Below are 10,084 nucleotides of genomic sequence, written 5' to 3' on the forward strand. Positions count from 1 at the left end.
CCTCAAACTCTACACAAAACCACCTGAAAACTATTGGACATTTTTCAAAAACTAAATATATATTATATCATGAAATATGACATGATTAAAAAAAAAAAAAAAGCCCTCCAAAGCATGGCTTTGTCTTACAGTAAGGTATCCTCTAGGCCAAAGCAATGAGTTTTTATTTTCATCATACTGCCTGATTTGATTTCCACTAACTTCAGTGAGAACAAGACCAGGCCTGTTACCCTCCTAGCATTGTGCTTTTCTCTCTGTTTTATTTCATATGCCATTAAGCTTGTCACTTTTTATTGCAGGCCCAGAAAATAATGCATGCTCACTGCTAGCAGTGTGAGTTGGTGCTGTCATCTCACAGAATGAGAACTTCGAAACAGAAGTTGGATTTGAGGAGGTTTTGACATATCATTAGCAATTCTTTCTTCATATCCTAGTGCTTGCTGCTCTGATGAAATGAGACTTCCCAGTGGTGGATTAATGGTGAATTCTATTTGATCATCAGTAGCACTTGTGGGGCCGGCTGTTCTGCATTCCTCACATTAATCTCCATGGTTTACCTCAAATTTAAAAGGTTGTCATTTTAGTACTGAAAACTTATTTCCCTCCTCTCTATTATATACCAAATTCCCCTTCTTTGCTTTCTGCACCATATATTAGATTAGTAGCAGGGTGCTTGGCTGGTGCTAAGAGGCAAGATTTTTAAGTTAGCCTCTACAAAATTACAGTCAAGGGAGGAAGGGGAAATAGAAGGAAGTCTAAATGAAGCTATGCTAGGTCACACCATAGATTAAAATAAACACAAGCTTTTGTTGTGACACAAAGGTAAATACAGGAGGTGTTGGCGGCTGATTGGGAAGGACATCATAACAAAGCGTTTTTGCAGTGACTTACAATAGGATCAGCTCCAGCAGAAGGAAAGAACAGTTTAAGAACAACAGCCTGTAAAGGTGCTTATTAAAGCCTGGAATATAGCAGTCATTTATCCAGTTGGATTTCTGATATCAAAGGAGTAACAAAAGGTGTACTTTGAGAGGAGATGATTATATCGTTTTCCCTGTCTTCATTGTTTAGGGGTAAAAATCTGTATACATAATTGTCCTAGAAAATGCCATAGTTAAGGCCCTCCTTTGGGCCTGCATCAGAATCTGGATTTGTTTCTTCAAGGACGCTAAAGAAAGCTTGGGGGAGTGGTTCCTAAGAAATAGAGGTTTCTTGTACTGAAAACTAATAATACTTAAAGGCATTAGACTGACTTAAGTAGTGCTAAAATATGTGAAAAATAGTGGGCAAGATTACCAGAATAAGTTACAGGTACCTGCATATTTAATCTCTAGGGAGAATGATGTTTGGAATAAATCTTGTACATTTGCATCTAATTGAATTCAGCTTTATAGCACTATTAAATGAAGTACAGCCATAAATACCAGAACTGGTAGGGGAACAACTTTTCCGTCTGTTAGAGGAAGATGCATGCCTGAGGTTGCCAACTCCATTTACGCCACTCACACTTGTGAACAAAACAAACCCAGCAGCTTTACCCTAAAATAGGGTCTTTTTCTTGCCCAAATGCCTATTACAAGTAGAAATTGCGCAGGATCGTCTATTACTGCCACCTACTGATAAAGTGATAAGCAGCCGATTGAAACAGGAAAAAAATACCAACTCAACTAGAAATGACCTCGAAGGGGGATTTTAAATTCATACACATACTCTCAGAAACAGAGAGCTGGCACTTCTGTGTTCGTGGTCTGCACTGTGTAAGGTATCGCCTGTCGCTGCGGTACTGCTGGGCTGTGATTCAACCTCACGCTTCAGTTACAGGCTTCTCAGCTTGGGAAAAGACAAAAGTCAAATACATGATATGGTTGAACAGTTCAGGTGTCTAGCTAAAAATTGCTTTAAAGTTCCTGGAAATCTGGGTGTATCAGCTGGAGTTGCTGTGTACTCCCTTCTTGAACTTCATTTTCCAGTTTCACATGTAGCTCTGATACCTGTTCCTCATGGCCATTGTGCCACCGGTTTTGCCACCGCTTATGTGTTTGCCTTTTGCTCCCTTAAGCAGGTGATGTGACTGCAGACGGCAATAAGGCCTGGCTCTAGGGCCAAGCGGGCCCCCAGCACAGTGAGCCACTCATCATCTCCCCCGTTAGCCGCTGCCTTTGCCAAACTGTAACAGCTTTCATGTGATGACTGTTGCACTTTTCTTTCACATTCAAACTTTGCTCCTGGCTGCTGGGTTTTCTATTTCAGGGTGGTTTGGGTTTTTTTTCTAATTATTGCAATCTAGGCCTCCTTGTATGCTGCAGCATAATTATACAGCCAGAAGAGTGCTCAGGCCACTGCTTATGCTTAGAATAGCATTTTACAGAAAACGTGCTAGGCACGGCGTAAGTGCGTGTTTCAAAAGACAAAATCAAGTTGTTGCATAGCCTCTCGCTCTACCGTATCCTGTTGTGCCTTTGAACTTTAGGCTGCATGCTTGAGCCCCATATTCTTTGCATAACATGCTCTAAAGAGATGCAGAATTTTTTTTCAGTGAAAGGAAAGAATGAGCCAAACTTCATAGAAAAGAACCAGTGTGACTTTTTAAAAACCTTTCAAGTAGCAGTGACTTTAAAGATCTTTACAGTCTAACAGCCTCTCTCTGGCAAGTGTGGCTCACAGGACTTTTGGCTGTAAAATTATCCTGAACTTTCTTGTCGCAAAGACTGTTCGCTAGCGTGGTTCTTGCACTGCTTCTTGTCTGAGAGGTTTCCCCCTGGGGAGGACACCAGCTTTTATCCTACTCATCAGAACACAACACACAGATTTCCAATATATAGAACTGTAGTGCTGATATATGAATGTTAGTTGTGTCCTTAAAAGTTCAAGTGAAAAAACTTCAGACACTAAGATTCTCATGAAAAAATACCTCACGGAAACTTTGAGAATATAAGGAATGTCATAAATAACAGCCTCTCTGAGGCTTTTTCTTCTTTCTCACATGCCTGAGAGCACGTGCATGTTTTCTTCTGGGAGTTTTTCTTCAGACTCTGGAAAATAACTACAGAGGACAACTGTGAAATATCCATGAGAAATTTGAAGGCCCTAAAAGTGATTGTATTTCTTCACAGTTCTGCCCATACCAGCTAAACAAATACTTGCAATGAGGATGGTGAACACATTTGAGGAGGATATTTAAATGGAATCAGAATAAATGCAAAAAAAGATCATTAAAGAAGCTCAGTTAAGCACTCATTTAAGAAATGTCAGAGTTAAATTTCCTTATGCGTCTTCCATTTGCCTCTCTCATTAGTATGCAGCACTATTCCAGATTGCCATTGCAGGAACTCCCACAAGGCACAATACAGGCAATGCTCAGTTAATGAGCAGTTACTCGATACTATTTTGGTGTCTTTATTCATTGGTTAGCCCCAGGCCTGATTTACTCACAAATTTCTGCTTTCAGTGTAGAACTATTCCCTGATGAGCTTGTCTGTGATGCTCATCATGGATTGCTTCACAAAGTATCTCCACGGTATCCTGGGTAGAATTATTCCCATCTTACAGTGGGAAGCTGAGGCAGAGCCAGGACAGAACGGGTGAGACTGGCAGTACCTGCCTCTTCAGACTACTTAGCTCTTTCAACACCTCAAACCATTTTCCCATTTGCTCAAGCTTCAGCTATGAATCCTCAACTCTACAAACTGGAATGACTTTGGCAAGTCAAACACCCAGAAGCTAAGGGAAAAAAGCAATGTGTAATGTTTGGTTTCATGATTCTCCTGGTATTGCAGAGAGGCAACAACAGAACACAGTTCTCCTGAGCAGCAATGACCCTTAGCCTTGTAACACCATTTCGTGGTCCCATCTCATTCACCTCGCATCTTCTGCAGCACATGAAGCAGCCATCTGGCACATTCTCCAGCAGAGCACATCTGTCCTGAAGCAGGGTAAGCACCATGAGGGGAAAATAGCACCAAGTCATGTAAACTTTTTTTTAATGAAACATGGCCTGAATATTGTCTACCCGATGATAGATTACACTGAAATGTTAAATAATATGTGGCCAATCGGCTTTGTAATCCCCCCAACAGCTTAACTCTCTACAGGCATGTGATTAATAAGCGTATTTGCTGTCATAGGTCTCAGCAGGACTTGCTATAAACCTTATTCTCTTCCGTACCCGCATTCTGAAGTCTTTGTGCCACTTGTTAAAAATAGCTGTGTATTAGCTGCACATGGAGTAACTAACCCCAGCAGCTGGCTGTTGCCTGATTACTGGATATTTGATGTCATTCCGCATGTCTGCAAGACATTCCCCTGCTGGCGCTGAGATGTGCCTGTCGAGATTTAGCTGCTACCATATAGGTGGTTTTGAGTCCATTTCTATTTTTCATTGTCATGGACATGACAAGGAGTCAGCAAAGACTGTGAAATTTACTATTGCTGTATTGGTATGTTTGGATAACTGCAAGTCAATTTTGTGTGGTAGTTATCAAGTCTTATGTGGGTTAGGCTGGGTCTGATTAAAAAGTCCAACTGAACAATACTTTCTTCCCAGAAGATGACAAGATTATTCTAATTTATCCCTCTCTGGAATAAAGGATGGTGACTTGGTCATCCACCAGGATGCTCAAGTGACCGCTTAGTGAGAGGACACGAAACTTGGAAGTTCCACCTTTCTGTAAAGGAAAGTGAGTTGAGGAAAGTTGGGTTATCTTTGTCTGAATACGATGCCAGAGCTGTTTTGGTTGCTAGGTTCTTGCAGTGCCAGTGAAAGGAAGACCTTACAGAATATTCTTGGACCTCAGAGAAGTCAGTCTAAACCATGGCTTCTGCCACAAATCAGCACCATGTGCCAAAACTGTTAAAACTGCACAGAGAACATGAGGAAAGAAGAGCAAGTTACAACACTGTTTTGCTGACCTAATTCAGCTTTAAGTAAGCCACAGCTCCAAATGGATTTGAGGATGCAAAAACTTAACTTAAAAAAAAAGGGTCAGCAAAATAATGGACAAGTAATTTTAGGCAAAACAAGAACATTTTTTTCTTAATGTTCTTCATTAACTTCCTTAACTGGAAGTTAATTTGGAAAAATTAACTGGAAAAAATATGGAGATTATACTGGGTACTAGTGAAAGCCATTTAAAGAATAATGCAATCGTCAGGCACAGTCAGCATGGGTTCACAAAAGGAAAGTGCTGTTTAACCAATTTATTATCCTTCTATGGTAGGGTTGCCTGCCCTACCATAGAAGAAGAGATGGCGGTGGATGTAGTGTTTCTGGATTTCAGTAAGGCTTTTGACACTGTCCCTCACATCATCCTTCTGGACAAGCTGTCAAACTGTGGGATGAGTGGGTTCAAGGTGCACTGGATGAAGAACTGGCTGAAAGGCAGAGCTCAAAGGGTTGCAGTGAATGGGGCTACACTTGGCTGGTGACTGATCACCAGCCGTGTTCACCAGGGCTCACTTCTAGGGCCAGTTCTGTTCAATATACTTATCAATGATCTGGATGCAGGAGTTGAATGCACCATTAGCAAGTTTACTGATGATATGAAACTGGGAGGTGCTGTTGAGGAACAGGAGGCCTTGCAGAGGGATCTAGATTGGAGCACTGGGCTATGAGCAGTGGAATGAAATTTAACAAGTCTAAATGCCAGATTCTGTACCTGGGGTGGAATAATGCCGGGCACCAGTATAAACTGGGAGAGGAGTGGCTGGAGAGCAGCCCTGCAGAAAGGGATCTGGGGGTGCTGGTCAGCAGCAGGCTCAGCATAAGGCAGTGGTGTGCCCTGGCAGCCCAGAGGGCAAACCCCATCCTGGGGGGCATCACACAGCACCACCAGCTGGTCAAAATGGTGATTATCCCGCTGTATTCAGCATTGGTGCAGCCTCACCTGGAGTTACTGTGTGCAGGTCTGGGCCCCACCATTTCAGCAGGGTGTGAAGGTCCTTGAATGCATCCAGAGGAGGGCAACAAAGCTGGTGGAAGGGCTGGAAGGCATGTCGTGTGAGGAGCAGCTGAGGACTTTGGGCTTGTCCAGTTTGAAGAGGAGGAGGAGGAGGCTGAGAGGGACAGTGACCCCATTGCTCCCTACAGCTTCCTGAGAAGTGGAAGTGGAGAGGGAGATGCTGAGCTCTTCCCCCTGGGGTCCAGTGACAGGAGGCGTGGCAATGGTTCAAAGCTGCACCAGGGGAGGCTCAGACTGGGCATGAGGAAGCACTTCCTTACTGAGAGGGTGGTCAGAGACTGGAACAGGCTTCCTAGAGAGGTGGTTGATGCCCCAAGCCTGTCAGTGTTGAAGATGCATTTGGACAATGTCCTTAATAACACGCTGTAACTGCTGGTCAGCCCTGCAGTGGTCAGGCAGTTGGACCAGATGATCATTGTAGGTCCCTTCCAACTGAAATAAATATTCTATTCTATTCTACTCTAGTCTATTCTAACTTTTCAGAAGTTACTAAATTATTTTAGCTGGAACTTAGCAAACGTTGCAGCGTGAAACAGGTTGTTGTCACTGCAACCCTCAGCCCAAATAACTAAAGTGTGGAGTAGGTTCAAGAGAGTCCATTCTTCAGCTGGGAAGCACTGGGCAACCTTAACAAACAAAACCCAGGAAAAAATCAGTGCAACTTATGACACCCCATAGTTCTCTAGGTTCAGAGCTTCTTACAGATGCCGGCTACAGGCTGCTTTATGATCAGCTGGTATGAAGGGGTTGCAAGATTAAGTTCCATTGCAACCATGCCCTAAAGCATTTAACCATTATGATGGAAAGAGTCAAATCCATGTGGTTTCTCTAAAGGAAATACTGCCTCCTTGACCTTTTTAATTCCTTGACTCTCTTAATAAAGGAGAATGTAGAGTAGAATTGGTACTCATACTGTATCTGGATCTTTTTCAAGTGACTAGTAAGTCTCCCTTAAGAGACCATTAAGGAAGATAGCCATGGGCAAAATCTTGTTAGATTCTTGCCTCCACTCAGTGTACAAATGAGCACAGGCCTCATGCCACACCAGCTGCTCGCTGTGTGCTGCCCAAAGCTTGCTAATAGCGTCTCTCTTCACACCTGTCCATCATGGCCCTTAGAGCTGGCTGGTCACATACCATTGACTTCACTGCTGCTGCTAATGATATGAGCTGGCAGGCCCGTCAGCGAGACAGCCTGTTTTCCAGAGATCAGTTATTGTAGGATTCCTTTGTCTGTCCTCAGGAGACCCCAGCGACACTGACGGCATTAATAGCCCAAGCCAAGGAGTCTGGGAACTCCTCTGTATCTGCACTTCATCGGATCGGAAAGCCAAAAGGGGAGGCAGGGAGGCATCTCTTCTATTCAGGAAAATAAACAACAGCTATTTCTTCTAAAGATCCTAAGGAAGGTAAGGAAAGGATTGATAACTCCTCAATACAGTGAATCTCTTTCGGTTATTAACACTGGAAAAAAAAAAAAAGACATGCTCTTGAGATGCAAATTTACAACCCTTTAATAAAATCCTTCATACCCTGATCTGTAATCTCTTTTAATATTTTTTCTTTAAGTAACTGAACTGAAGGCACAATGATTTTGTGGAATGTAATCTATCAGTATTACTGCAAGGTGTGGAGAAAGTTAAGCTCCAAATCCCCAAACCAGAATGTCTCACCAGTCCTTCCTCTGCTTTCAGATGGTGCACACACAGATTGAGAAAACACACAACTCCTTGACTCCTTGGGGACAAACTCTGCTAAAACACACGCAGCTCTGCCCTGCTTTCTGCTCCTCTCATCTGCTGCTAGCCTCCTAAAAAAGCCCCAGTTACCCACTTGGGGCAATAATTAGGCGAGCAAACATTAACAAACCGAAAGCAAGCCACTGGCTAGCTGTGGTACGTAACTACGGCTCTGGTATCCATCAAGGCGTGTGTCTCCCCCGTGTCAGACAGGAGATGCTTATCCAGAGACATTACGCAAACGTTACAGAAGCATCTTAAGTTTGCAAGCAGCCTGGGGACTAAAATGTCTCTCTATTCTGTCTCCAGCTCTTGTGCCCAACATGTTGTGCTTGTACTGTGTGTGCCAGAGGTACAACCTGAGGCTGTCATGTCAGAAGAGCAAACCTGCTCAGAAAGCACCAAATGAAAATGGTGTATTTTTGGTAAATGATACCAAGAATTAGCATAACACAAACCAAAATTTGCTGTCTTCCAGAAAAATAATTTGACATTATCTAGAAGTTATATTCCAGGTCCATTTGTCTTGTCACGTTATATATATTCATTATTCTGAAATCTCTGGAAAAATCTCATTTATTGTATGGGCCAAGACTTTTCAAAAAGTGTGCCTAAAACTCAGTGCCTCGAGTCCATTTTTAGACACTCGGGTATCAGCTTGCTTCCCCAAAATACTAGTCCTCATAAAAGCCCTCAAGAATACAAACTGAAACTGCTTTGCTAATGGGAACTTCTGAAAAACAGGTTAGCAGCTGGATCTGATCATCTGACGATTTATACACGGGTGCATGCTTTCGGTGTTACACGTAACATGAGAAGTACCACTGCTTGCATCTACAGATGATGAAGTTGGGAGGCCTAGGTTACATCTTGGGCTTTAAAAATCTTGCAGAAAATCTGATAGAAAATGGAGTAGGAAAGTCCAGCCCTCTACAACTAAATTAAACTATTAAAAACATAATTTCCTGCAAGACCAAAAAAACCTGCATATATTATCCTTTTGACCAGGACCCCCTGTTTCTGTAATGTGGAAGATAAAAGTAGGAAGAGATTTCTCCCATTTTGTACATTATATATTCCTTTATCCTTGAGCATGGTATACCACTGTATAGAAAGCCAGATACTAAGTAATTGGGTCTCCTGTTCGTCTGCAAGGAAGTAATCACTCCCAGACACGTTTATAAGTAAGATGCCCATCAGCTCACCTGGCCTTGGGGAGAGAACTTACCATACAAAGAATACAGGCAAATATAGAATAATATTAGCAGTTGGACCAGTTTTTATTTCTGCAGCTGAACCTGCTGAAAGGCAAGTCAAATGTAAATAGTGATTAGTAACAATGGCATTTTTCTGTAAATACTTTTCTTAGCACTATTATCTGCTGACAAGTACACTCACAATTGCCCATTAAATATGTGTAAGTATGTAAAGCCGATGTAGTTCCTTTTGCTGTTTAAACCCAATATACAGAGGCTAAAGTAATCCATTTTCCTTCTAATATCTCACTCCAGTTGATGAAAAATGAATCTTAATTAAGCCGTTTGAAAGGACTTTAAGCATTTTCCAAACACTTTTCACAGTTTGGAGATTTTCAGCAGCAGATTAGTCTTTTCCTAAAAACTCGATCTTTTCTTTCAATTATACTTAATACATATCAGGTTCTTTTACTAAATTATGTGTTTCTGATAGAATAGCATCAGCAAGTGTTCATTTAAGCCTTACAGCTTAATTATTACACATAAACTTCTAGTTTATACATTAACTTCTGCAAAGCCTTTGCTTATTTATCCATAGCAGTTTTTTTTTTCTGGTAGATTCACCCTACGGAAGTCCAGGAAACATTTCTCTTTGTTTTCTGTGTTCAGAGGGACCAGACACAAGCAGCTTCTCAAGGTGCTGACAATCTTATGCTCTTCTCCATCCAATCCTATCTAAACCTCTTTGGTCAGTGGCCCTCTTGGTGCGTCAGTCCATAGCCACCCAGCTTCTCCAAGTGGTGGCTGTAGGTAAGATGCGACACTGAGCTTGGCCATCTCATAAAACCTTTCTGCAAGAACAAGAGTGCTACCGCCAGTTCTTGGCCTGATCCAGTTGCAGTTAAGGACACTTCGATTGTCTAATATCAAATATTCAGTCAAATAACACGTCCCTTGCTGGAGTAAAATACTCCAGGAAGAGTTTGCAATGCTGTTGCAGCTCTTTGCCAAAGCGAAGTGCTCTCTCCTCTTCATTGGATTAGTAAAGGATTGTTCTGGAAAGCTATTTTGTTACAATGACTTTTTAGAAGGGGCGTTCGGCCGGTAATCGCAGCGTTGCACGAATACAGATTAACCGAGGACGGTCTTCTGCCCGCGCCTCAGCCCTCCGCCACGGCTGGGCCGCGCCGCAC

This window comes from Egretta garzetta, unplaced genomic scaffold (genome assembly GCF_000687185.1).
Source record: "Egretta garzetta isolate BGI_Z169 unplaced genomic scaffold, ASM68718v1 scaffold118, whole genome shotgun sequence".
NCBI lineage: Eukaryota > Metazoa > Chordata > Aves > Pelecaniformes > Ardeidae > Egretta > Egretta garzetta.